This window comes from Canis lupus, chromosome 3 (genome assembly GCF_011100685.1).
Source record: "Canis lupus familiaris isolate Mischka breed German Shepherd chromosome 3, alternate assembly UU_Cfam_GSD_1.0, whole genome shotgun sequence".
Taxonomy (NCBI): Eukaryota; Metazoa; Chordata; class Mammalia; order Carnivora; family Canidae; genus Canis; species Canis lupus.
In genome coordinates, this window is record NC_049224.1 from 83,861,369 (window position 1) to 83,889,122 (window position 27,754).

The 27,754-nt window shown below is 41.5% G+C and overlaps 2 long non-coding RNA genes across 2 annotated transcripts; one reads left to right on the forward strand and one right to left on the reverse strand.

Annotated features, from left to right (window-relative positions):
• On the reverse strand, positions 1–27,754 carry LOC111095304. Its single transcript, XR_005356447.1, has 5 exons — positions 27,350–27,754; positions 17,693–17,837; positions 14,696–14,745; positions 940–1,724; positions 1–72 (listed from the first exon to the last, which is right to left on the reverse strand). It is a non-coding gene; the product is annotated as an uncharacterized LOC111095304 (long non-coding RNA).
• LOC111095305 lies at positions 2,189–5,126 on the forward strand. The gene is made up of 3 exons (XR_005356448.1): positions 2,189–2,298; positions 4,073–4,238; positions 4,883–5,126. It is a non-coding gene; the product is annotated as an uncharacterized LOC111095305 (long non-coding RNA).

A 27,754-nucleotide genomic window follows, 5' to 3' on the forward strand; every position in this document is an offset into this window, starting at 1 on the left:
GTACACCCTTGACAGCACACCTGGCCACCATCCTTCAAGTTTGAGACGGGCCTTCTTATGACACAGAAGCAACTGGAAGGTCAAAAGATACATCAGAGTATGACCCAGGGCCATTTTGGTTTGCTCATCTAGGGCATCAAGGCTCTAACAAGATTCACATCATTATCAGTGATAAGTCATGAATTAAGCATTTTTTTTAACTCTCACTGGTTAAATAATGCTTAGCAACATCATCTTCCAGAAGCACTTCTCCTGTAGTCATGATTAGCCTTTTCTAATGATTCTGCTCAGCTAGGATTTTTAGTGTTTTTTAATTGCGTATTTTATGATATTTTAATTTTATGTTTATTCATTATTAATCATCTTTATTATATTTTAATTGTAGATGCAGCATCCTAAGCAGGGAGAGGGAACACTTCACAAATAAGAATATTAATTTATATGTCTTAAAATAATAATTAGAATTTTAATAAAATTACTTCCCTTAATAGGTCTCTGTGGAATGTAGATCCCCCACCCTTTACTGAACGAATGAGATATGAGGTGAATATCATTAAGCCCTGTGCTCCCTTATAACCAAAAAAATTTAAACAACAATCGTAAACCTTCAAAATATTTACCTAAAGGCAAGTGGCCTCTAAAAAGCAGTCTCAGAGCTGCAGACAGAGAATAAAGTCTAAATGTATCTTTGGGGCACCTGGGTGGCTCAGTCGGTTAAGCATCTGACTCTTGATTTTGGCTCAGGTCATGAACTCAGGGTTGTGGGATTAAGCCCCGAGCAAGGCTCCACCCTTAGCATGGAGTTGATTTGGGATTTTCTTTCCCTCTCCCTCTGCGCCTCCCCCTGCTTGGATGCCCACGCATGGTTAATCTCTCTCTCTCTCTCTCTCTCTCTCTCTCTCTCAAAATAAATAAATGAAATCTTTAAATGCATCCCACCTCATTCTGGCTTCTATCAGGAGGATGGACACATGGACATTGCCCATCTCACTGGGGTGTCTCAGATCACTTTGTACTTGACTTGCTCCCATACCTGTCAACACACAACTCTGCAAAGCATCCTGAGTGTCAAGGCCATTGGAGCTGCACACCTGAAGTGATAATACTGACCACTGTCTATGATGTGTTGCATCCGAGGATGCCATAGGGCTCTGGAAAGATCAAGTAAGCCTTTTAGGTTTTCAATGCAAGGAGAGGACCCCTTGGGTCCAGCGCTATAAATGGGGAAATTGAAGAGCAAGGATAGGAAGCCACTAGTTTGATGGTTCCTGGCCAGAACCTTATGGAGAAACAAAGGAGCCCGACCATGTCTGGCCCTTCACTAAGCTCAGACTGCCTCTGTGGCTTTTGGATCGGATTTTGAGTTCTCCTACTTCTATGTTATGCGATGAAGAAACCATAGGTGTTCCTTTGAATGAATGTCCTTTCTTGTATTGCTGTCAAAGTTTATTCTCAATACCATCCTTTGATGTATAGCTTTCTTGTCACTTGACAGTTTAAGTTTCTTCCATGTTGTAATCAGCAGCAGTAATTCTTGGAGCTGGCATTTCCTCTTCCTGGGCAGAGGATGCTACAGCCATTGTGGAATTAACCTAAAACTCTTCCAGCATCATTTTAAACTAGTGTGTTTATCATGGCTTTGTGGGTGCATCTGTTACTGTAGGGTTTCCATGCGTCCTTTTAAATCCTGTTAATTGTCTTCCAGGGGAAGCTATAAAAATTCTCTAATAGAAAAGAAATATAAATATTAGTAAATTTTCCCATGTAGGTGGGAGATTTGTTTTGTTTTGTTTTAATTAACTGTTCACACAGTTCCATTCCCATTACTTTAGTGTCACTCTTTGCAGCCTCTGAGAGTGTGCCCACCCATTTCAGGAAAAATCACTGCCATCATTCTATTTATGAGGCTGGAGTTTATCAGAGCATGGCTACAAAAGGTAATCAGAAGAAAGAAATGCAGCTCTCATGAACTCTCAGCTGACACTTTGTCTTGTATCACCCCAGACCCCACCACCTCCAATACACACACATGCTCCCCTCGTGCAGGGTAGCTGCAGCTCCATACATTTTTAGAAGAGTATGTGGTACTGATTATGAGAATGAGTCCCTCTCATTCCCTTCATGACCCATTAAAAGGTCACTGCCAACCTTCTATTACAAATCCAACCCCCATGATGTCACAAAACCCAGAGAAGAACTACAGAAACTAGGAGAAAAAACTTCTTGGATCCCTTGGCTTCCAGTCTCACTTTGCCAATCAAGGAGCAAAGTCTAACAAGGATGTCCGGGACTCCAAAGGTGATTTAAGCCCCATAGCAACCTGAGGAACAAATCTGGCAATAGCAGAACCTACCTCAAAGAGTGGGGATTAAAAGCAAGCTGTAAAATTCTCTTCAGCAAGTTGGCAACAGGGAGAAATAGTGTTAAGATGAATGCAGGTTAATTTTTTTTCTTTCCATGGAACAATCACAAACTCTTAGAGGAAACTGGTGACCAAAATTTCTTTATAAGTGACAGAAATAGGGGTGACCACAACATATAGCCCAAATTCTGAGACTTTGACTATGAAGGCAACACTAAGAGATGCCAAACATGAGAAAGATGCCTTAGAGACAAAATGGTTGGGGGTAAACAGGTAAGCAAATCAAAATGGACAGAACACAATAGAAGGAACTGGCTTATCTGAAGAATGAGGGAGTCAAGGAGACAGAACAGGGAAGGGGCCCATTGGAGCTTAGGAAAGCAGAGTGAAAGCCCAGTGTTGGCAGAAGAGAGGGGCCTTGGCTCAGTGGCCTTGAGCCCTCCAATCCCTGTGTGTCCCTCCTATGGAGAGATACTCCAGGCTATCTTAGTTCATTGTCATTAAACATTTATATCCTAAAACTAACTCTGTGTTTTAGTTCTGTGTTCACCAGGCAACCTTCCAATCTTCAATTCATTTCCAGAATAGATTTGCTAGCATTCTAGTCTAGTTATATTGGTAATTAAATTTATTTTGGTAAATCACTCAAAATGGCATGCCAGTTGATACTTTCTTGCTTGTAAGTTTGTCTAATGTAAATTATCTGAATCTCTGTTTATAGGAAATACTGGACAAACAATAAAAATAAAAATAACAAAATATATCTGAATAGCTTAGGCCTGAACTTGCCTAAGGATGGCTTTTCCAGTTCCCCCCTGTTGTGCTGTGCCAGCCTCTTGGCATCCTTGATTTCCCACCGTCCCCTCCTTCACACCACAGTCCCCACTTCCCACCAAGCCCCTCCAGGTGGGTGATTCCTACAGCTTCAGACTGATCACATGGCTTAGATTATTCTTACCCCTCCCGTGTAGGTCTATAGTACACAATTAGGATCGAGACCCCTTACATCTATGCAGCATCCAGGACAATTCCCCACCCTGCTTAACCCCATAGGAATCGATCAGAGAATGGAAGCCTTTAGGCAAGAAGCAGTAAAGGTAACAAATGAGACTGAGATCCCAATGTCTCACTGTTTTGTTGCTTTTTCTTCACCTCCCCCCTAAACTGAGTCATAATACTTTTCAACCCTAGAGAGAAAACTCCTGGCTTTAGCCCCTTCTAAAGCCCAGTGGTAGCCTTTTTGTTATTCTTAACTGGAAAGAGTGCCTGAGATTCTGTATCTCATGTGGAATTGGAAGCCAGGAGGTCTGGGTGACAGTTAAAATGTTCTCATTAAAAGGTCCCCTAGCATCATGCCATCTTGTATAGAGTCATGGATGCTGAAAGCTGCACAGGACCTGAGGGATCACCCAGTATGACCCATCTCTTAGGACTCCGTTTATAGAGCAAGACTTCTCTAAAGTAACATCTATAAAAATGAGGCTTAAAACTATTCTGACCCCCAAATCCGATATAGTTTCCACTCTACCAAGCCTCTTCTTCTGGTTTTAATTTCACCAGCAGCAAACTAAAGGGCTGAATTTGAAGGGATTTCTATAAGTCAACTTTCAGAATACAATGACCTCAACCAGGCTTCTAGTCTTAGGTTCCTATCCCGACTTCAGTTGGGGTCATGGGTGAAGGAGCTATTAAGACAACTTCTATTTGCAGCCCGTCTGCCAGCATTGCTCAGCTAGCTGAATGCAAGACATTACCCACCAGCTCTGAAAAAAACCCTGCCTGATGCTGAAGCCAAGACAGAAGAAGGTGGCTCTCAGGGCTGGAGACAGTATCGTGACAATATCTTTGGGGCATCTGGAAATAGATGAGTCTAAAAGTAGGCCAGACTCTATGCCTGGACATTTCGGCTTATGAGTTGAAGGGGAGGAAAAAAATCCCATTTCTACGTAATGTCTCACTTGAAACCAGAAAAGCCCTAATTCAGCGATGGAATTTTGGTGCTGCTCTGGAGGCAGTGTTAGCCAAGTAGGAGGTTCTGGAGGGAGAGCTGAAATTAAAGTAGAAAAAAGTGGGCTGAGCATTCCCAGAAATGCTGCAGCAGGGTTATGATTGAGCAAGGAAGCAAGCGCCCCCTTTGTGATCCAGTCTTCACATTTGTGAAACTGGGATCGTACCTCCCTCACCGGCTATTGTGAGGACTAAATTAGTGTGTAAATATAAAATGATTAGATCAGTGTCCGGCATTCTAATATCTATATAATCACGTGCCATTTTATGAGACATTAATTAGAAATGCAAGTTAAAATGTGATTTATGGCAAACTTCACTTGGGAAACATTCTCAAGTTGGGAGACCTCCTTACTCCAAGGCCCAGCACACAAGGAATCTGGGGGAGCCCCAAACAGTGGGGTGGATAAAAGGGTTTACTTCCTCAGCTTGGAGAATTGCATATAGATTCCAAATGGTGCCCCACTATGTGAGTGACTCATTAATATGTATGTGTCTGTGTGTACATTACAGCTTCACCTTTTCCACCCTAAAGAATCAAGATGTTCTTTCGTGTGGCAGCTACCATCTTTGTATTGCCAACTCAGGGCTTCAATCCATAGTCCAAGAAAGGCGGTGACCTGTTTCTCTAAAAATTTCCATCACAATGATCTTGTGAAGCTCTTAGTCTCTAAGGAAATCCCTTGCCCATCTCATTCCCAGGCAGAGCACAAGTCAGAAAAACCAAGCAACAAACTTCTCCCCTTAGAAAAACACTTGTGGCAATGAACTTCCATCATCCTTTTGAACTCTGTCTCTTTTGTGTTTGTGATGTGAATAGACCTTACAATTAATTATCACCATGAATAATATATGGTTGTGAGCCTAAGAAATAAGTCAAAGGTTCTAAAGAGGTTTATCCCTCATTTTATACACGGGTAGGTGTTCTTGCAAACACACATTCCATTTTAAACACATCAGCACGTTTGGGGATAGAAGCTTTTCGGAGCTGGCCTTCTTGCGGTTGGCTCATTAGTGAACAACTCATGTAATCAATAAGTTACCGACTGAGAGACTAAGAGTTTCTTATCTCTGCCTTTGCATGTTCAAATGTCTCAGAAATATCGATGAAACTACATTTCTCTGTCTCTGTCTCTGTCTCTCTCTCTCTCTTCTGTATCACAATAATTAGTTGGAACAGAATGGAGTTTTGCTAATGTGTAATTCTTTTGAAGCCCAGAATGTGTCTTTTGGTCACCTTGCTTTTTCCTCTCCCCATCAGCTAAAGGTTCTCATTTAAGTGTCAGGCTGAGGCTTTGCAACAATTTCAAGATTTCAGGTAGGATGTCCAATATCTTAAGACATGATAAATGTCCAGTTAAAGATACAGTTCGAAGTTCCACAGGGGAAATAGATTGGGCTGAAACAATAGACATTCTTTATGACAATGTTTATGCGAAGTTAAAATGGTCATGCTCACTTTTTTTTTTTTTTTTTTTTTTTTTTGGCATGCTCTCTCTGGGTACCTAATTCTTGTCAATGTTTCTCATTAATGACTAAGGAAGCCAGTGTGCCAGAGAGCATGTTTAGGTTAATTTGGTTGACCAACTGAATCCAATTGACTGGTAGTGAATTACTAGCAGACCTGTAGATATGTATGGATAATTTTGGCAGCTATCCATGACGTTCCAGCCCATAATTCTTGCTGGTCTGTGTGGCCTAAGGACACAGTAGATGGACATAATTGCCCCTTTGGGCATGCCAGTTCACTGGCATTCTGGTGTTCACCACCCAGTGTATGGAGGATCCCCTCTCTTCTGAGCCTTACCAAGGTTTTCTTTCTCTTACAAAGGTAAGAGAAAACCACTGCATTATGGTGCTTTCCCTTGCTAAAGCAAAAGCACAATCCTTCTCAACCCATCAGGATCTCTAGGGAAGCAACTAGCAGACAGACAAAGCCCAACCTCTGGAAGGAGAGCCAATCTGACCAGGTACTAGCTCTAAGGACTTTAGAAAATCATTTCTATTATGCGCTACTCATTTCATCATCTGCAAAATGGACGTAATCATGTCTAACTTCTAGGGTTCTTGGGAGGATGTTATGTCACCTCACTGATATAAAGTAGGACCTTGGGATATAATAGCTATTGGTAAAAAAATTTAGAGAAAAATGAAAGAAACACTTAAACAGAAGCACTTGAGAAGAAACGTAAAATATTAATATTATCAAGCAACAATAATACTAGTATTATTATTAAACTATCTCATTGGTAGAGTCAAAATAGGGCGTCTGCATATAGTTCTATGTAGTATTATAAACAAGACTGTCTAAAAATGATTCAGGGGTTCTTTCTGAATTGTTTGGACAATGAACTAGCTAGTTATGGGGTTGCTCCTTCCCCAAGCAAGCAGCTTCCCCATAATCCAGCTGCTCATGGGACTAGGGGCTTCCTCCCATAGCAGGAGGGTGTGCAATGGCACACAGGTCCCAACATCTATAGGTACTAGGAAGCTAGTTTTCCTAAACAACCTCTGTAAACAATAGCACCCAAATCCAGAGTATCTGGATTCCAAGTAGCTTATTCATCTTTTCCATCTACAGCACAATCACTTGATAAGGCTACTTTCCCATGTTAGATTTCCTGTCTTCATCTGTTTGGGCTGCTGTTAACAAAAGACTGCAGACTGGGTAACTTACAGACAACACACATTTACTTCTCACAGTTACAGAGGCTGGAAGTCCAACTCAAAGCACCAGCACAGTCAGGCGCTGGTGAAAGCCCTCTCCCTGATACATATGTGTCCTCACATGGTAGAAAGGGTGAAGGAGCTCTTTATAAGACACTAATCCCATTCAAAGGTCTCCAGCCTCAGGACCTAAGCATCATCTAAAGGCCTACATCCTAACATCATCATACTGGGCACGGTTTTCAACATACAAATTGAGGTGGTGGAGGAGACACACAAGCATTCAGACATCGCGTCCCATAATAAACAATAGTAATAAGGGACATGTTTCCTGCCCTGAAATTTATCCCCACAGTTTATTCAGCAGAGTATCCTATCCCCAGATTGACTCCCTTAGGGGATAATGAGGGTTTTGGGGACAGTGTACTTTCTTTTCTTGCTAACCCTTGTTTTATAAATCTCCCATATAAAGCCTGTTCCTTAACTATACCCTGTTATGTGGTACAATTTGTCTGGAGCCTGTTGCACAAACGTCTACCTTCAGAATTTTTTCCAATCAAACCTAAAGACCCATCTACGAGTTCTGGTCATATCATCAATCATTAAAAATGCACAGATTTGAGCGCACCTAGGGGGCTCAGTCAGTTAAGCATCTGCCTTTGGCTCAGGTCATGATCCTGGGGTCCTAAGATTGGGTTCTGGGATCGGCTACATAGGGCTCCCTGCTTTGAGAGGGTCTGCTTCTCCCTTTCCCTCTCCCTCTGCCCCTCCCCCAGGTACGCTAACTCTCTCTCTCTCTCTCTCAAATAAATAAATAAATAAATAAATAAATAAATAAAATCTTTATTTACAAAAGTGCACAGATTTTGTTTTCTGCGCAACGCACTCTACTAACCCTAGGAGGGCAAATTAATTAAACACTATCCCTGCTCTTAAAGAGTTTGGTTTTTGTCATTATGATGCTGTTATTCTATGTCTTTAGTAGAAAGAAAATACAATAGCTTTGGTAGAACAGAACATAGATTTATCCTCAGTGGTCTCTGTGCCATCCATTGGTTAAGAATAAATTATGAACCAGGCACTCTACCAGACACTTTATAGACAGTATTTTACAAAACTCCCAGACTTACCCTCTGATAAGACAACTGAGGTTCAGAGAGGTTAAATAACTTGCCTGAGGTCACACAGCTAGTGAGTGATAAAAAAAAGAGTTTGAACTCAGTTCTGCTCTTGTAATAATAAGTCATCCTGCTTCTTAGTAACTTGAATAGCCAAAGGCAAACTCAAAGCAGATGAATTGAACTGGACTCAGCATCAACACATTTAGTCTATTTTTCTCCAGTCGCTCAAAGAGCGCCCCAAGGGCCTGGGAGTCCACATGTGTCTCTGCAAATGACTCATTTATTTCCAGGGAGTGACTTAGTCATTAAGGAAGAAAACAAGCAGAGTAGCTCTAGACACACAAATCATGTTCCAAAGTATCCTTGTCCACTGATCAGCACTCATAAGGCTCATATTTAAAGCCCTGTCATATCCAAAGTGCTGAAAGCGTAAGTTGAGTTTTTACATAGCAAACAGAAAAGAATGAGGGAGAGTTTCTGAACTTATAGCAAAGTCTACATAACATGTAAATGAAATAAACTGACATTTTTTGAGTTCTGCATGAACTGTTTTTTATAGTCTTTCAAATATTTACTGTTTTAGAGGCCTAAGGCACAGTTCTCCTAGTTGTTAAAAAAAAAAAAAAAAAAAAAAAAAAAAACAAGCAAAGAAACATTAAATGAGCGAGTGAGTGCTACAAATCACTTGAATGTGCTTTATAAATTCCATTAATATGACCATCAACAGTAAAGATATTGATCCAAAAGAGGTAAAAATGGAATTCACATTTGTTCACAGCCAACTGTGTGCTGGGTACTGTCTGGGAATCTTCAGACGGTGAACATTTGTATTTACTTTTGGCTTTCCATCAATTGATTTCTCCTCCTATGTTTATGTAATTCTCCCCCTAATGAGTCTCGCCAGGAGGCTGAGCCTGACTCTTACTTGGAAGCTGCCTCCCTTACAAAGTCAGGGACAACTGAGACTTTGTAAGGGAGGCAGCTCCCAAAGTCAAGAACATGCTCCAATACGCATCCAATTATGTCTGGCCTGAGAGTTGGAACAAGGAATCAGTGAGAGAAAGAAGCAACAATACCACCACTACCTATGACAATGCCCCTCCCACACCAGCCTGGGTCTTGACTTTGGCTATTGTTCTTTCAGACTCCATGTCTGGTTCTCCATCATGTCAGGTGATTCTTTCAATCACTCCTGCTCCTGTAACTCAACCAGAATTGCTTCCAACTCCTGAATGCTGATGGAACCACCTTACAGCAATCTTTCCTATGGCATGGGTTTTATATATATATATATATATATATATATATATATATATATATATATATATATATGTATTCCTATTATATAATTAAGGAAATTGAAGCTTTGGGATAGCCAGTCACCTTCACAAGGCCATGCAGCTTTTAGGAGACAGGGCATAGGTGGCTGAATGGTAGCTAGTATATTCTCTCTATGTTCTGGTAAGAACTATGTGGAGGTACCCAAGCATATGTGGGCATCACCATCACCTGGTGAAAACTACCCATGGAGAGCCCCAAAGGCCTCTTCTCTAGAGTTATAATTTGCAAGGTTGGATTATTAAGTAAATTCACTTGATTTAGGAGACCAAGTCCATATGTTGTCTCTTCTGAAAAGTGAGCCCTTTTTCAGTTGATATTGTGTGTTTTGATATAGATACAGCTATAATGGTGTATCTCTTCAATGCCATGAACCTGGGGTCCTCGTACAGAGTTTAGCCACTAGAGATACAGGAAACTTTGTCTGAACTTCAGCTTAGATCACCTACAAGTGAGGGGTGAAAATGGCTGAAAGAAGTTTCTTCTCTTATGCCTCAGGAGGTCAAGACTTGGGAAATCTGTAGCTTTTCTGAATTGGAGGTTGGGCATCACAAGGCTGGGATTTGTCACTGTTATAACACAATGAAGAAGCGATTATGAAAGGTCATTGCAGAATGTGAGATCGTAACTTCTGCATTTACAAAATGCTCCTAATTTGTATCAGGGGCTTAGCAGGCCACACTCAAAGGAGGCTGGAGAAATCCAGTGTTTTAAAATTTAAGTCTCTTTCTCCTCTGTTGTTCACACATCTCAATAAATAGACATGGTGGGTAGAGAATTGTTTGAGTGATATTCCAAGTAGTGAAGATTGGGACTTCCCTACCAGCTGGCAGAAAAGCCTGCCTCACAGTGAAAATAGACATAGAGTCTTGTGTTTAAATACAAAAAAGCACTGCATCCTGAAGGCTTTGACAGATCCCAGCCAGAATTAAGCAAGACCACTAGCAGCTCCAGTGAAATCTGTGACTTTCAAGTGAGAAAAGGCTCCATCACCCTACCCCATCCCTTAAAAGCCTTGAACACACTGGCATGGAGATCCAGGTCATCTTCAGAATATGGGCCTATAACAGACACATGAAAAAACATTCAATATCATTCTGCATTGGGGAAATAGAAATCAAAATCCCAATGAGATACCACCTCACACCAGTCAGAAAGGCTAAGATTAACAATTCAGGAAACAACAGGTGTTGGTGAGGATGCAGGGAAAGGAGAGCTCTCTCACGCTGTTGGTGGGAATGCAAACTGGTGCAGCCACTCTGGAAAACAGTATGGAGGTTCCTCAAAAAGTTAAAAATAGAGCTACCTTAAGATCCAGTGATTGCACTACTAGGTATTTATCCAGAGCATACAAACATAGTGATTCAAAGGAGCACAGACACTCCAATGTTTATAGCAGCAATGTCCACAATAGTCAAAATATGGAAAGAGCTCAGATGTCCATCAACAGACGAATGGATAAGAAAGATGTGGTCTATATACACAATGGAATATTACTCAGCCATAAAAAAGAATGAAATCTTGTTATTTGCAATGACATGGATGGAACTAGAGGATATTATGTTAAGTGAAATAAATGAGTCAGAGAAAGACAAATGCCACATGATTTCACTCATATGTGGAATTTAAGAAACAAAACAGATGAACATAGGGGAAGGGAAGGAAAAATAAAATAAGGTGAAAATAGAGAGGGAGATAAATCATAAGAGACTCAACTCTAAGGAACAAACAGAGTTGCTGGAGGGGAGGTGGGTGGGCAGATGGGGTAACTGGGTGATAGGCACTAAGGAGGGTAGGAGGGTATTTGATGGAATGAGCACTGGGTGTTATATGGACTGATGACTCACTAAACTCTACCCCTGAAACTAATAATTCACCATATGTGAACTAAATTAAATTTGAATAAAACATTTTTAAAAATAACAGACTGTGGGCCTAGGACTCAGTCTGCCTGATGTTTGAACCCCACCTGTGCTATTTGCTAGTCATAACTTTGTTCAAGGATTTAGCATTTTATGTGTCTGAGTTTTCTCATCGATAAAATGGGAATCCTAATAGTATCTACCACATGGGGTTGAGACAAAGAATAAATCAAATCTTTCCTTTAAACATTTTGAATATAAATCAAAATGTTGTCTGTCTATAAATCTTCATATAATCTTTGGTTTCTAGGTAAATAGGAGTTAACAAAATCACCAGCAAGTCTAGGGTTAGCCCTGCCACTCTGACACGTTCCAGCAGCATGGCCTGGCCAAGTTATTTCACTTCCCCAAACCTCATTTCCATGTGTCTAAAAATAGCTAATGATAGAATAGAACAAGCCACAGAGGCTTTGGGTAAGGATCAAATGCAAAAAGCTATTGAAATTATTAAAATCGATGAAAACCTGGTGGAGGTGGTAAAAGTTTTCAAAGATAAAAATTAGGCTTCTTGCTGTTTCTTGAGCATGCCGGTCATAGTTTCACATCGGACCTTGACCCAGCTGCTGTGCTGCGTATCTAGAATTCTTTTCCACCAGCACCTCACATGGTTGGTTTCAACTCAAAGACATTTTTGTGGGCCCCTGATCATTTGAGAGTCCAACCCTTTTTTTTTTTTTTTTTTTTTTTTTTTTTGAGAGTCCAACTCTCAATTTCAGCTCAGTTCAGGACTTCAGGGTCGTGGGATAAACCCCAGGTTGGGCTCTGCTCTTGGTGCAGAGTCTGCTTGTCCTTCTCTCTCTGCTTCTCCCCACCCCGCTCCATCGTGCTCTCTTTCTCTCTCTCTCTCTCTCAAATAAATTTTAAAAATCTTAAAAAAGAAAAAAGACCATTTTCTTAGAAGGACCTCTTCTGACCATTCTATTTTAGTTAACCACACACGCTCGCACACACACACACACACACACACACACTCATACTCATACTCATCCTGCAATATTTTATGAAATCCACTCATTATATATTTTTATTGGTTACTTATTCCCCACCCTCATCCCAATGGAATATAAATTCCTTAAGATAGGCATTTCTCAATCCCTGTCTCTCCAGGAGCTAGAGGAGTAGCTGGCACAGAGTAGGTGAATATTTACTGAATACCCATGAATATTTACTTAATGTATTCAAGAATGAATTCAATCCCATTGACTCTTGCATAGTACCTGTTAACACTGTGACTGAAAGCTTCTACTTCTTTCAGTCTCGAGGTTTTAGAGTGGCCAGGCTTTGTCAAGGTCACCCAAGGACAGTGATTCTTAAGCCGTGCTCCCCAGCACAGCTTCCCAGGCCAGACAGTGCACAGAACTGATCTGCTGGGTCTTCACTTCCAGCCTAGAGCATCATTCCCCAGGATGATACTCCGGATTCCAAATCAACAGTATCTCTGTCTATGTGGGCCACGATGGGGAAAAGCTTAGGGAGCACTGCTCCACGGAGCCCAAGTGATTCTAGAGAGGTGCCTCAGGAGCCAGTGGTAGGGTATGAGGGAGAAACCCAGGGGCCTGGCTCCCAGATTCCCCACCCACTTCCAACATTGCATCTCCATTTCTTCACTGCTTTACATAGCAAGCTTCCAGAAATTGTGATGTTCAAGAAATGACTCTATAGCAGTTTAAATCAAGATCTGAAGGAGTCATGCAGGAATAGATTATATCCTTGGGGACATCCTTGCAGACACTCCAGAAAAACAACGATCTATGCCCTGGTGCCTCGTATTTCATTGAATGCATTCCTTTAAACCACAAATTACCTTGCAGAAGGTAACCCCTGAGTCCTTGACAGCTTAGAGAGAGTGAGTTTATTAGCCTACCTTCCTGAGGATGGAAGGATGGCTATAGGCCTAGGGAAGTGACGGGAGCCAGAACATTCTGACATGAGCAGAAAGGGGATGAGCCAGAGACCACTGGCCTGTCCCAGTGTCACCCCAGGCTCACGCTGTCGCTGGATAACATTGCCCTCTTTGCCCTACTCTCTCTCTACACAGATCAGTCAGCCTAAAGCCACTCAGGAGCTGGCAACCAATGCTGCTTCCCACACAGACCTCCACATATCCTGCCAGTGAAACAGATTTTCAATGGCCTCTGTCTGTGGGATATTGCTACCCATTCAGGGGTAGATTTTCAGTGCAGGGCAGCGTAATGATTCCCATTAATGCTGATATTATTCATGCAGCTAAAATCCACATGCCCCCAGCTAAGACATTCCCCTGTAGAGGCTACAGCCCATATCTTCTTAGAAATCCTTCATTACAGGTAGATAATGTGTTTGCACTATATAGGAGTCTGACGCACAGTAATGGCCTCCCTCAATGTGTCTTTGAATCCTGCAAAACACCAGGGGATTTTTATATGTACATTTAATCACTAAGCCCAGACTTCCACTTGCCGACATCCTGCTTCCAGGGCAGATGACAGGATGTGGTGCACTTAAACTCAGTGTTAGGAGAGTCTCATCCCTTGCAAATATATTTTCCACATAAAACAGTGCTCTTTATTCCCAATCCTATTCACATTTTGAGTTGGATAATACTTTGCTGTGGGGGACTATCCTGGACATTGTAGAACGTCCAGCAGCATCTCTGGTCTCTACCCACTCAATGCCACAAGCACCTCACTCCGAGCTGTAACAACTACAAATGTCTACAGACACCGTCAAATGCCAGGAGGGGCCCCAGTTGAGAACCAGTAACATAAAACAAAATGAAAGGAGGGATATCCCCTCCTGTCCTAAAGCCCCAAATGTGAAACTGAGCCTACACACAAAGAACTCCACCTGGACAGCAAGAAAGCAGGTATATTTGATATCAAATGAGGCATCAGATGGGGTTGTTAAGGAGTGACAAAAGTCAGGGAATAAACTCAGGTTTTATTGGATCCAAATTAAATAATATAAGAATCAATCCCCGATTAGAAGGCATTATAGAGACAATTTGAGGCCACTCTCCCTGAGACAAGAGAGGAAACTCAGAACCAGAAATGATAAGTGACCTTTGGGTGGTCTCATAGGCTTGACAGCAGAGGCTGGACTAGAAGTCAGGTCCCCAGACTCCAGGAAGTTAACCAATTGTGGCTTTCCTTCCCTCATTTGTTTATTCATCAAACACATATTTTTTTTTTTTATTTAAGTACTTGTCAGCTGCTGAGCTCAGGCCTGAAGACAAAAGAAAAAAAAAAGTCATCTTTCCCAATAATGACAATGGGACCACTTATCAGTTACCTTCTTACCTTGTATCCATGGATGAGGTATTTTAGATCTATCATGTCATTCAGTCTTCCTGAAAAAAAAAAAAAATCTATGAGGTTGGTACTATTTCCTCACTGGTGATATTGATGGGTACAATTAGACATGGTAGTCCCATAACTCATGTGACAGTTACAAAGTCCAGCGTTATAATTGGAAATATGTCAAGAGTCTTCTAGGAATGATGTATCGACTAGAGCAGAGAGGAGTCCACAGTCTTCCCTCTTGGTAAAGCATCAACACCCATCTGCCAGCTACACGTGATGTGTGGGAAAAAGAAGGGACATTTGTCGCAGCACAGTGCTGGGGTCAGATCTTGGCTCTGTCCCTTTCCTTGCATCCTTTGAGCTAATCATACAACATCACTAAGCCTCAGTTTCCATACTTGTAAAGAGACTTTAGGAGATCCAGCAGGCATTTGGTATGATGATCAAACAAGAGCGTGCCTTCAAGTCACCAAATGCTAGACCTCGGGATCCCTGGGTGGCTCAGAGGTTTAACACCTGACTTCAGCCCAGGGCGTGGTCCTGGGGTCCCCGGATCAAGTCCCACATGCCCCTCCCTGCATGGAGCCTGCTTCTCCCTCTGCCTGTATCTCTGCCTCTCTCTGTCTCTCATGAATAAATAAACCAAATCTTTAAAAAAAAAAAATGCTAGACTCCTCTCCTTTTCCTATTCTGTCTGGACTCAGTTTCTTTATCTATAAAATGGAGATGATAAAGATAGCTACTTTGTAAAATTGCTGTGACAGCTAGGAGGGTACATAAAAGGTATATGGTTTGGAGGCTTTAGTTATGTTTATAAATGTAAATAGCTATGGGATATTTTTAATGGGTAAATCAAAGGGGGAAACTCACAGATAAACCATAAAGATGAAGTAGCATGTTTTCCTTGCAGTGTCCACTGCCCTCCCAGCCCACCCTACCCATTAATAGATGTGTGATCTGAGATCCTTAAAACTGAAAATAATTTGCCCAAGATTCCTCAGCGACCTGCTGATGTCTTTTTCTGGCTTCCAAACCCAGCTCTTTCTTCTTCCTCCTGTTTCCCTCCTATGGGCTATCCTGAACCTAGCCAGGAGTAAACCTCTCATGGATGGAAAATGCGACCCCCCCCATATCACAGACTATCATTGTGGAGGGGCCCACAAGGATATGACTAATAACAGAGCAATATCCACATAAAAGTGAGCTGCCTTGGCCCCTGTAAAGCCTGTCCTAATTGGAGACTCCCATTAGTCGCTCAGTTCTGGGGTCTTATCATCTCCTCTGGGAGCCCTTTCTGACTGCCCTGTCAGAAGCAGCAGTCTGTTTTCGTCACCTCATCTGTTTGCCTCCACAGCACTTACCAATATCTGAAAACACCATGCTTAATTGTTTACTTGTTTATGACCAGTCCCCCATACCAGAATGCAAAATCCATGTGGGCAATGGCCTTATCTGCTTGATTTGCTACCTTATTTCCAATGGTCAGAACAGTACCTAATTATTATTAGACTCTTAATAAATATTTGTAGAACTGATGCAGAAATGAGTGAATTTGAACCAGATTCCTATGTTCTTCTTGCTAGCCTTTCTTGCACCCATGTCCCATTACCCCAAGCCCCCACCAGCCCCCTACATGCACCCAACAGAACCCCTGGGTCACTAAAGTAGGCTGGATCTTTTTTGAAGCATGTCCTCGGCTTGGTCTGAGTAGGTCCCAAATCAAAATCTTAGGAGATCTAGAACTTGCCCAAACTCTGATGATCTGCAACCTAGATGTCCAGAAGTCTACCATGATGCACTTGATTCCATGCATACCAAAATGTTGAAGTGTTTCCAAGACTTGAGATTTCACTGAAAGGCAATTCAATAAGCATTTACGAGGCACCGTCGATGCGCTTGTCATTATATCAGCAAAACAGGCACTACCACCAATCTGATACAGGATGTCTGGCCCCAGACTAATTCCCCTGCTTGCAGAAGTGGTGATGAAAAATTATGACATTAGCTTTTGGTTCGCAAGAGTGAATTCTGGTTGAATACACACATTAGGGGTACCATCTTACTACTCCAGTAAGCATTAGTCCACCAGATATTTTCCATGACGACCATTGACAAGGAATCACATAACACAGCACAGGCCCTTGGAAAGTTGATGGAGACAATGGGTACCAGAAATGAGAAAAGAGGGCACACGAAGGGATAGAAGAAGGATCTAAAGACAAACTGTACCTTTCTGTGGCAGTTGGGTGAATACATGGGAACACTTGAAGCCAGATCGACTTGAGGTCTCATCCTAGCTCAGCACCCAAGTTGGTGCTATGAACTGAATGTTTATGCCCTCCCAAAAAAATCTAGAAGTGGGGCCTTTGGGAGGCGATTAAGGTCATGAAGGTAGAACTTTGGTGAAAGGGATTAGTACCCTTAATAAAGAGACCCCAGAGATCTCCCTCGGCCCTCCCACCATGTGAGGACACAGCAAGAATACAGCCATCTGCGAATCCGGAAGTGGGTCACCAGAAAATGAAACTGCCAGCACCCTGATCTTACATTTCTCAACCCCCAGAACTGCAAGAAATAACTAACTTGCTGTTGTTCATGAGTCACCCAGTCTACAGCATTCTGTTACAGCAGCCCAAGTAGATTAAGACACATGGCTAATTGTCTGCTGTCTCTGAGGCTCGGTTTCTTCATCTGTGAAGCAGGAATAATAATACATAACTCAGAGATTTCTTGTGATGAATAAAGAATTAATATGTACAAAGTGCTTAGCATTATTTCAGGGGCAACGAGCAATATTTATCATTATCCCTCTGAGCTTACTCAGGTGTAGACCTCAAGAGGGTGAGTGAACACCAGAGTAGCCTTTGGATGTACCCCTTTGAAGGATAAGAAAAATGTCATGAAACAGGACTCCATAGATGGCTCTTTCACTGTGCCTGACAGTGTTAAAGCAGTTTCCCCAAAGTACTTGGTCCCCAAGGGCCTCTTACTTACCGGGAGAATCTGCTTCCTCCCCCGTGTGCTCTGTTCACCTTCCTACTCCCATCTGCACCAATTAGCAGAGAGCAGATTGCCAGAGACCCAGGAGAGCGCCTGGAGAACAGACACACCATGCCAAGAACGGGGGAGCCTTCGGAGCCTGTAAAGGGAACGGGTCGAAAATGAAGATGTACTGGGGGAACAGGAATTACAACTCTGCTGATTAAGTGATGAAGTGAACGGAAATGAAAAAGGTGGCATAAATTATTAAGGAAATGCTAGCTGCTCCAGGCAAAAGGCAACCGATGAAGGAGGCTGGGTCTTGTTAAAGGTTATAGAAAGAACCTGCAGCTGTAAGCCGGGGCCTCACTGTGACACAAAGGACGGGAATTGTACTCCCAGTGTTTTTTTTTGTTTTGTTTTGTTTTTTTTATTTGTTACTGATTTTTAAAGGTTCAAAGATGTCTTCGATTCCCCAGGTAGCTGACTCTGTCCACTGAATAAATACAGGAAAGGGCTTCAGATTAACTTAAGAACACAAGTTTGCACCTATAGTCAGAACAGTTGAGCTGAAACAGTCAGACAGGCCATTTGGATTCCAGATAGCATAATTTGAAAAACATTTCAGAGTGACAACTTCAGAATGCTTTCTTGATCAGCTATGCAGGGGCGTGGAGAGAATTCTCAAGTTACCAGCTTCCAGAAGAGAGGCGATGGAGTAGATTTCAGTAAACAGTAACTAGTGTGAAAATTTGCCTCATATAGAGGTACATCCTTTTGGAAGGTTTGAGCATGACTACCAATCAATGTATTTCTCATTACTTGATTTTTTAAAGATTTATTTATTTATTTGAGAGAAAGAGAGAGAATGCACATATGAGCAGTGAGGAGGCAAGCAGAGAGAGAGGGAGAAAATCTTAAGCAGACTCCATGCTGAGCTCAGAGCCCGACACAGGGCTCAATCTCACGACCCTGAGACCATAACCTGAGCTGAAATCAGGAGTCAGACTGCACCACCCAGGCTCCCCAATTTCTCATTACTTCAAATTGCCGTTGATAATGCTGTCAATCCTTCCTCCCCCTCACCACAAATGCATGATTGAATGGGAATCGATCTCTACCTCTGTCTCTGTCTCTCCAGCTCTTTCTCTCTTTCCTTCTCTTTTTACCTAGGTGCACTGACTCCAATAGTTTGTTGGAGGACAGAGTCTGTGCCTTAAAGATGGGGCTCTCAAAGATTATACAAAATGCAAGTGCAGAAGAAAGCAGGGAACAGAGAAACTTCACAACCCCCGACAGAGTGACCGCCTAGGCTCTCAATGACTTTACCAACACCCCCAATGCAGTTCCTAGAAGCCTAGCTGTGCTTCCTATTCTGTTCCAGGACAAGGATCCTGCTGAAAGCCCCCTCTTCTTGAAGAAGTTTGAGGGAGTGTCTCAGAACTAACAAAGGTAACTCACTGTTTATAGGAGGCTGAAAGTCTCTCCATTACAGTCCTTCGCCTAGGTGACATTCAGACTCTGCTTGATTACCTCTTACGACAGCAAACTCCTTATCTCACAATGTAGCTCATGCCATTTCTGAATCACTCTTCTCAGCCAGGTACATAGGTAGAAATAAGTGCTCCCATCGATTAATGAATCAATTAATAGCATTAAGTCAAGGCTGAGGATGCAGATATAACCAAAGAAAGAAAGGCTGATCACAATTCTATTTTACAACCTTCCCAACCCCTCTCCCCTACACGTTGGCAGCCCACGCACACACCACTGGATTGGGAGGAGCAGAATCCTTTTTGTCACCTTGCTGTCTGCTTAGATTTGGACCACTGGAAGGATAGCACATCAAAAGAAAGACAAGAAATCACTCAGGAAATACTACAAAGCACTAGGTCTGCCTCTATTGGATTACAGCTGGGGAATCATAAAAAAAAAATGTCTTTGTAGCTTTTTTTTTTGTTTTTTTTTGTTTTTTTTGTCCACAGTTTCTTGTGTAAAATTGTGTTTTTAATCCTGGTGACAGAGTAATATATTTTCATTGAGGAAAATCCAAAAGATGCTAAAGCACAAAGAAGAAAACAGAAAGTCACTTAGAATCCCATTATTCACAGATTAATACATTAATTTGGTGTATATCCTTTCAGGGGGTTTTGTCTATTTGTCATATGACTTAATTGGGAACCTATGTTTCATAGTGTTTTATAATTTTTGTGTTTAATATAACAATGTGCTGTGGACATTTTTCCAAGTTATTAAATTTCTTCTTCAACATAGTCTATAGCATTTGTGTAAATAAAGTACCCTGTCTATTTATGCTCCTATTTAGAGTCTACACATACGCTATTTATGTATTTATTTATACATCTGTTTATAGTGTTATTGGTGAGCACATAGGCTAATTGGCAGCTTTACATAATATTACATATGATGGAGGATGAATCAAGAACTCTGGAATCAGAGAGGAAAACTCAGAATCTAAATTTATGGGGGCAAGGAGAGCTTCCTGGAGGAAACAACACTTGAATATTACTTTTCAGATTAGAAAGTGTGATAGTTTACATTAAAATATTTAGTCTCCACAATTGGCCAAGATGCTCTTACAGTTCCCCTCAGTTGACTAAACTTTAGACAGATTTCTTCCTGACTCTAGGTTCTGACCTCCCTCTTCTAAAAGCCTTTGCTTTAGAAAACTTGTCATTGTAAATTCTCTCTCTGCTCCTTTGAGATGTAAATCTTTTTAAAAGCTTCTTGCCAGCTTTACAGCCCAAGAATTTCTCAAGGACCTGGGAGCCACCCATTGGAAATGTAATCACGGAGGAAGGAAATCTCCCAGTTTCTGTGGAAGGGTAGGAGCTTCACTTTGACAGCCTAACTTCCTGTCATGAAGATATAAGGAAGTTTCCTTTTCCTTTCGGTGAATGCAATTAGCAAACTGATGGTCTGTAATCCCCTCATCCCAACTCCCAAAAATTCTCCCAGACTTTGTTTCAGCAGAAATGAGCTGTCACTGAGTTCTGGCCTCTCTTTCCTATTAGAGTAGTATGGAATAAAGTCTTCCTTGCCTGTTAAACGTTGACCAGTGCAAGTTTTACTTTTAACAAAATGGAAGTCTTAAAAGGCCTCCTATCCTGTTGTGCAGGAAAACACAACTGAGAGAAAAGTATCAAGCGAGGAACTCCATGAGCACTTCCCTCTGAATTCCTACATACCACACTGGAAAAAAAAAAAAAAAAGAAACCTAGAAGAAAGAAGTTGAGATTAACTAGAGTAGTTGGTTAAATTATACTAATGAGAGCCTGACCGGCTCCTCCATGGCTTCTTCATCCACAAAATGAGACCAATAACAGTACCTGCTTACAGGGTTGTTGTGAGGATTAAATGAGTTCATATATGAAAAGGGAAAAATCAGTACTGGCACATACAGAGTGCTGTTCATAACTAATATTGTTATTATTACTATGGAACAGCATCAGTTTTAGAGTCAGAAGAGGCTGAGATCAAGAGCCAGCTTCATCACTTCCTGGGAGAGTGTATTAGGCAACTAACTTGTGTCAGAGCCGGTTAAAAGGTTTAAATTAAACAGCATCTGCAGGGCAAATGATTCACATTGGTCCTGTGGTAGACAGAATTCTGAAATGGCCTTTCAGGGTTTCTGAACCCAGTTATTCAATCAAATACTAATCCAAATCCTGCTATAAAGGGATTTTGCTGATGTAATTAAAGTCCCAACTCAGTTGACCTGAAAACACAGGGATAGTCTGAATGGGCCTCATCTAATCACACAAGCCCTTTAAAATTTGGAAAATGTTCTCTGATGGTCAAAGAAGAGTAAGTCAGAAAAAGTCCAGATGTGAGAAGGTTTCGGCATGGAGTTGATGATATCCTTTAAGTTGGAGGGGAAGGTGTCCACATTGACCCCCACCTGGCAGCCAGCAAGAAATGATTCCTACATCCCAAAGAGCCTATGCTCCAAGGAATTGATTCTTCCAGCAACCGAAATGAGCTTAGAAGTGGATTCTTCTTCACACCCTCCAGACGAGAGCACAGCTTGGCCACCATCTTGATTTCAGCTTTATAAGACTCTAAGCAAAGAACCTCGCCAACTGAGCCCCAACTCCTGACCTACAGAGCTGTGAGACAATAAACGAGTGTTGCATTTGGGCGCCGCATTTGTGGTAATATGTTGTGTATGCATCAGTGGAAAACTAACTCAGGCCCTTGGTAATATGTGAAGTTTCTTTTTTTTACCCCAAACCTCTTTTTACCACTGTAAAACCCACTACAAAGGTGAAACCAGGGGCAGCCATGTAATCTACTCTTTCCTATGTGCCCACATACCCTGACTCAAGGTCAAAGTACTACTTATCCCCCAAAGGACATCCTGCCACACAGGTGGGTGCCCTGGTTAAAAGACTAGGGCAACCTCAAGAGTCCCTTTGAAAATATACTTGCTTTTCAAGCCTCAGCACCAATGCACTAAAGAGATCGGACTGTTTTCAGAATGGAGAATCACAGGCAAGTCCATTTGTACCGTTTTATTGACATTTTTGACCTTCCTGGAAAAGCACGTTATGTTTTGCTATAAAAATTATCAGAGAGTGCAGCTTGCCGAGTGATATTTTATATTACAGGACAGAGCACTCAAAGCCACTCTCCTCAAAGAAGTGCTCCTGCCACTGAAGAGCTCTCGGATCTTGGTGGGCCTTTTTCTCCCCCTGTACCATGTCCACACTGTTAAGTGGGCTGCAATGTTAGCAAGTAATTTGGTAGATGGAACCACAGTGTGACATTTCCTTGATCGAATCACTCCAGCAAGTTTAGGTGCAGTTTTAAGTGAAATACTAAAAGTAAACTTAAAATCTTGGGCCTTTCTTTTTTTTTTTTTATTTTTTTTTTTTTTGGGCCTTTCAAGAAAAAAAAAAAATCATCATTTCCTAGAAGTTTTTGGTGTATACTGAGGATACCTGTGAACATTGGGTTTGTTTGGATGTTGATTCTTTTGACAAATCTCAAGACAAAAATGGAACCAAAAACCAAATTAGGATTCAATAAATAAATAAGCCCTTTGGGCCCTACACCATCTTGTCCAGGTTTCTTGTCTCAAGATAGAAAACTTTTTATGTTTAAGATAATTGTACTACATATCTGTAACCCCACCCACTCTAAAACAGCAGAATAGCCATGTTGGCCAGAATGCATTCATAAGTCAATTAAGTGTTGACTCATATATGCTAGGGGACAGTGATAGGTGCCAGGAATATAAGTATGAAAGAGACATAATCTATAAACTTAAAGAGAAAAGGCAGATATTTTCCCATTATAAGGAACACAACCTACTCAATCCTCCTGCCCTAAAGATAGATCAAAATAAAAAGCTACACTGCATATTAAGAGGACAATTGAACAACAAGGGGTCAACTTCTATTCCCCTACTTACTAGCCATGTAACCTTGGACAAGTCATACAAGTTCTCCAAACCACATTTCCATCATCTATAAAATGGAGGTAATAATAATAACGAGATAATGGTATTGTGAAAATTAAAGGAGATGGTCCATGTAAAAACACTTGGCTCAGCGCCTCATCATTAGTAAGCAAGTGGTGAGGATGATCGTCATGATGAAGATGATGGTGATGATGATGATGACAAAAGGCCTTACTTGGCACTTACATGTGCGACGATTAGATTTTTCCAAGTGAAACCGTTAAAGCTCTGGTTCCCATGTGGTGTGAGTTTTCTAATTTGTCCCTTTGAGGGTTTCTTGATTTTATGGTTTTCCTTTATTTTTGTATTTGAATAGAGTTGATGCACAATGTTACATTACTTTCATGTGTATGACATAGTAATTCAACTTCTTTATATGTTATGCTATGCTCACCTCAAGCGTAAATACCGTCTGTCACCATATAACACCATTGTGACGTCTACTTTGTCCCCTTGGCTGCTCCTTAGCATCAGCTCAGAGCAGGAGGTCATGGAATTCCTGCTGTGAGGCCATCCCCAACCCAGAGAGGTGTGGTGTGATAAGACCTGTGAGAAGAAGAGTTTACCTCTGATGGGAAAGCATCCCAGAAGTGAACAATTTTCTGGGTGGAAAAGAAGACGATAACTAGTGTTGACAACTTTATGATACACATTGAGGTAGATGAAATAGCCAGATCTTGTGTGAGAGAAAGGAAATGATTAAAAAAAAAAAGAGAGAGAGACCTGTAAGGTGACTGGGGATCATTTTGTGAAGAACTTCCTGTGCCACACCAGTATGCTGAAGTATACTGTGTAGGATTGCGGTATGCTCAAATGCCCATTTTTAAAAAACATCACCCAGGTAGCTATGAGACTGGCTTTATAGAAAGGCAAAATGAGAGGCTGAGATCTCAAGAAGCTGTTAGGCTGGAAAGGGAAAGGAATGACTGAGAAAACACAGTCATAATAATGTGGACTGGGGTAGATATTAAACACAGAACCACAAAGGAGGGGCACCTGGGTGGCTCAGTTGGTTAAGCATCTGCCTTTGGCTCAGATCATGATCCCAGGATCCTGGGATGCAGCACCACAATGGGGCCCCTTGCTCAGCAGGGAGCAAGCTTCTCCCTCTGCCTCCTCCTGTTCATACTTATGTTCTCTCTCTCTCTCTCTCCCTATCTCTCTGAAAGAAAGAAAGAAAGAAAGAAAGAAAGAAAGAAAGAAAGAAAGAAAGAAAGAAAGAAAGAAAAGAAAATCCTTTTAGAAAATAAAGAAAGAAAAGAATAAGAACCACAAAGGACTATTACAGGATGTCATGACCCTTTGGTTATGGTGGACCATGACCCCTGTAAACCCAAGGGCCCCCTAGTGTCTTGCTGATGCTATAGTAGGAGTTTACTGCCTCTGCTATTTGAGGCACCTTCTCCTTTCCACTGTAAAAGTATGAGGTTTCCAGCTCTCCCCATCAGTTATCCTGGGTCTTGTATTCTCTTGGCCCATGTAAGCTTTCATCTAACCGGATACTTTGTGCAAATCACTGAGACCCAAAGAATGTTTTTTTTTCAAAGGCACAAATAGCCTTTGAAACTGATTGAAACTAGTTTTACACTAATCACACGTCCACTGCATGGACTGCTACTCCTTTGGAAAGAGAAAGACCGAGTTTGAGATGAATAGAAAGTGGGGAGTGGCACTATCCCTGCAACAGGTTACACCTAGGGTATGGCTCTGTTATCATTTTCCTGGACAAGGAGGGAATTTCAAGGGCTCCGAGGTTCCCACTTGGGCCAACAAATGTATCCACTAATTCACCTGCAGCATTTTCCTGTGTCGATTTTTCCCCTGATCTCATTATTACTCCAGTCAATCTAAACTGACCTCAAATTAGCAATTTACACCTTTGCAACCAACTACATTTAGAGAAATTTCCCATTTAAAACTTGTCTTACTGATTAATTTGCATCTCCCAAGTACACAGCCAGTGTTATATTTGCATTTTAGGTACAAATCAATGAGATTACTGCCACCAAAATTACATATATCCAAAGGAAGAGCCTACAATTGGCAAACGTCATAGTGATTTACTTTCAGGTTGGTTTTTGTTCTGTTTTGTTTCATTTTGCTTCAGTTCTGATAGTGTAGGGTTGCTTTTTATTATTATTATGTTTTTTACCTCAAAGTAGGGTATAACCTCACAATGGCTATGAACACTAACACATGCGCTTCTGTTAAGTCAGAAAGAAGCTGAAATTGACAAAAACATTTTTTTTCTTTTCACTTGTAAGACTGTGCAAAGGACTAATAATAATGCAAGAAAAATGATGTTAATAAACACTTCTTGATTACAAACATTTCATCAGGCTCCAGCACTTTCAACACTAGTCAGGGTTTGCCTGCTAAGACTGGACTTTGAGGAAAAGCTAGATTCGCACAAAAGAAATTCTGGCCTCTGTTCTAACACATATTTTGGATAAACCACCAATTTTCTCCATATCTCCATCTCCTCATTGTACTTGGTGTGCTTAAAAGTACCTTGATCACCACGACTGCATAATGTAGTGGTATACAGCAAAACAAACAGCCATAAAATATGTGAATTGTCCCTTAAAGTTTATTTCAAAATAAAAGACAAATGAAGAGAAATCATTTTTTAAATAAATACATTGCATTCTTTAAAATCCCAACTGAAATATGTATTTCTCAAGGTCAGTATCCACAAGATATTTGTCTTGTTTCTCTGATTCCCTTTTAACATATTTTTATAAATACAATAGGCATTCAATAATTTTTTATTAAACAACTGAATGACTAAACTTATACGGAATATTGTCATTTATGTTCCAGACTCGTTAGATCCATAGATCTAGTCAGGACAGACCTCAGTCACAGCCATAGCAAATAACACAATAACAAGCTTTTGGGTTAATTTGGTCATGTAACTAGACACATAACTTTTAGCAATCAATTCCTATTCAGTTTTCTTTGCACTTGAGTGTACTTTTTTTTTCTTTTCTGCCCTGAACTAGATCTAACAACAGTACTTTACTGTGCAAATATGTTATTTTTTCCAAACAGAGAATGTAATGGATTACAGTAGCTCTTCAGTCAAATACTGGAAAATACAGAAATTTGGGGAGAGAGCTTTTTAGTTTCTCCACCACCAGAATCCTTAAGATGTTATTAGGCACCTGGTGACCAAGGCTGCATTTTTTTCTTGCCCTTAGCTTTATTCTTCCCTCAAGGAACCAGTCCTCCCACCAATCCTACAAACATTCCTAAGGCATCTAATATTGGCTGGAAACTATGTTGGATGTGAAAGTGAGTAATACAGTCCCTGACCTCAAGTAACTCATAATCAGGTAAAGAAAATCTTTAATTGCTTTAAGCATTGCATTGTTAGTGATTCCAATTGCCTGTGATAGCATCAACCTTACAAGAAAGATGTGAGAGGAAGCTCAGATGAGATCATGAGTGAAAAATGGTAAAGTCCAAAGCCCGGTGCAGTGTAAGCACTCTACCGGTCCCGACAGAGATGATGGGGATCAGGCCCCCAGTGCAGACACTTGGAGGCCTGAGAAGAGACAACTTTTCCCAAGTGATGGGTGGAAATGGGTGGCAGGTCACTGTGAATGTAACAGAGTCTGGAGAGAAGAGGTCCTGGGGGTTTTCTTTTCCATGTGAAGGCGTTGGGAGAACAAAGCAAGAGGCAAAATAGTTTCCTTTTCCTGAAGCCAAGCTCTTGATAAATTTCTACTCTAAATTTCAATTTCTCTTTTACTCTGCTCTTTTTCATTTTCTTAGCACCAGCCCCCTTTTCTAAGGTAGCTGCACAGCCTCTTCACTGAGTGAGCTCAGTGGTCACTGCACACTAGCACCATGGTGCCAGAGGGCTGTAGAAAACCCCCTGCAGAGAAAGCAAAGGGAGGGCAGCTCTCCCAGAGGGGGTCTGTGGGAGGGAGTGGCCATGGGGCAATAAGCTGGCAGACAGCTCGACACACAGGCTTGGAGAAAAGAAGCTTCTCTGCTGAATTTCTAGTAACTGGGAAATCCTGCATGTCATCCAGGCTCTGCTCTCTCTCTTCTCTCTAGATCCCTCTATCCCATCACCACCAAGTACTAGAGACTTTTGTCTTCTAAATACTTCTCAACACTGCCTCTCCTCTCTCCTCTGGCTCTGGTTAGACTTCCACAGCGACTTCCTTACTTACCTTGTGGCTTTCAGTCTTTGCCATCAGTTGCTCAGTTGCCTAAAAGGCTCCCATGCTCCTTAAGATGATTTTCAAAACTCTTCCCAGTCTGCCTCTTGTCTGACCCTCTGCCTCATTTTCCCCAGCACTGTCACATACTGTGTCCTCCAGCAACTCTACATTGCTTCCAGTTCTCCTAGAACCTCTCATGCTGTTTCTCTCCTCCTTGCTTTTGTTCATGTTGCCCTTTGATCTAGAATGGTCTTCCCCAAACTCCTAGTCATCCTTTGAGAAGAGATAATGACAGTCATCAAGGATGACTAACTCATCTAGAGTTACCTGAGAATTTCTACGGTTTATGCTGAAAGTCCCACATCCCAGAAAATTCCCTGTAAGTCTTCACCTTCTCCAAGCCCTTCTTAGTCC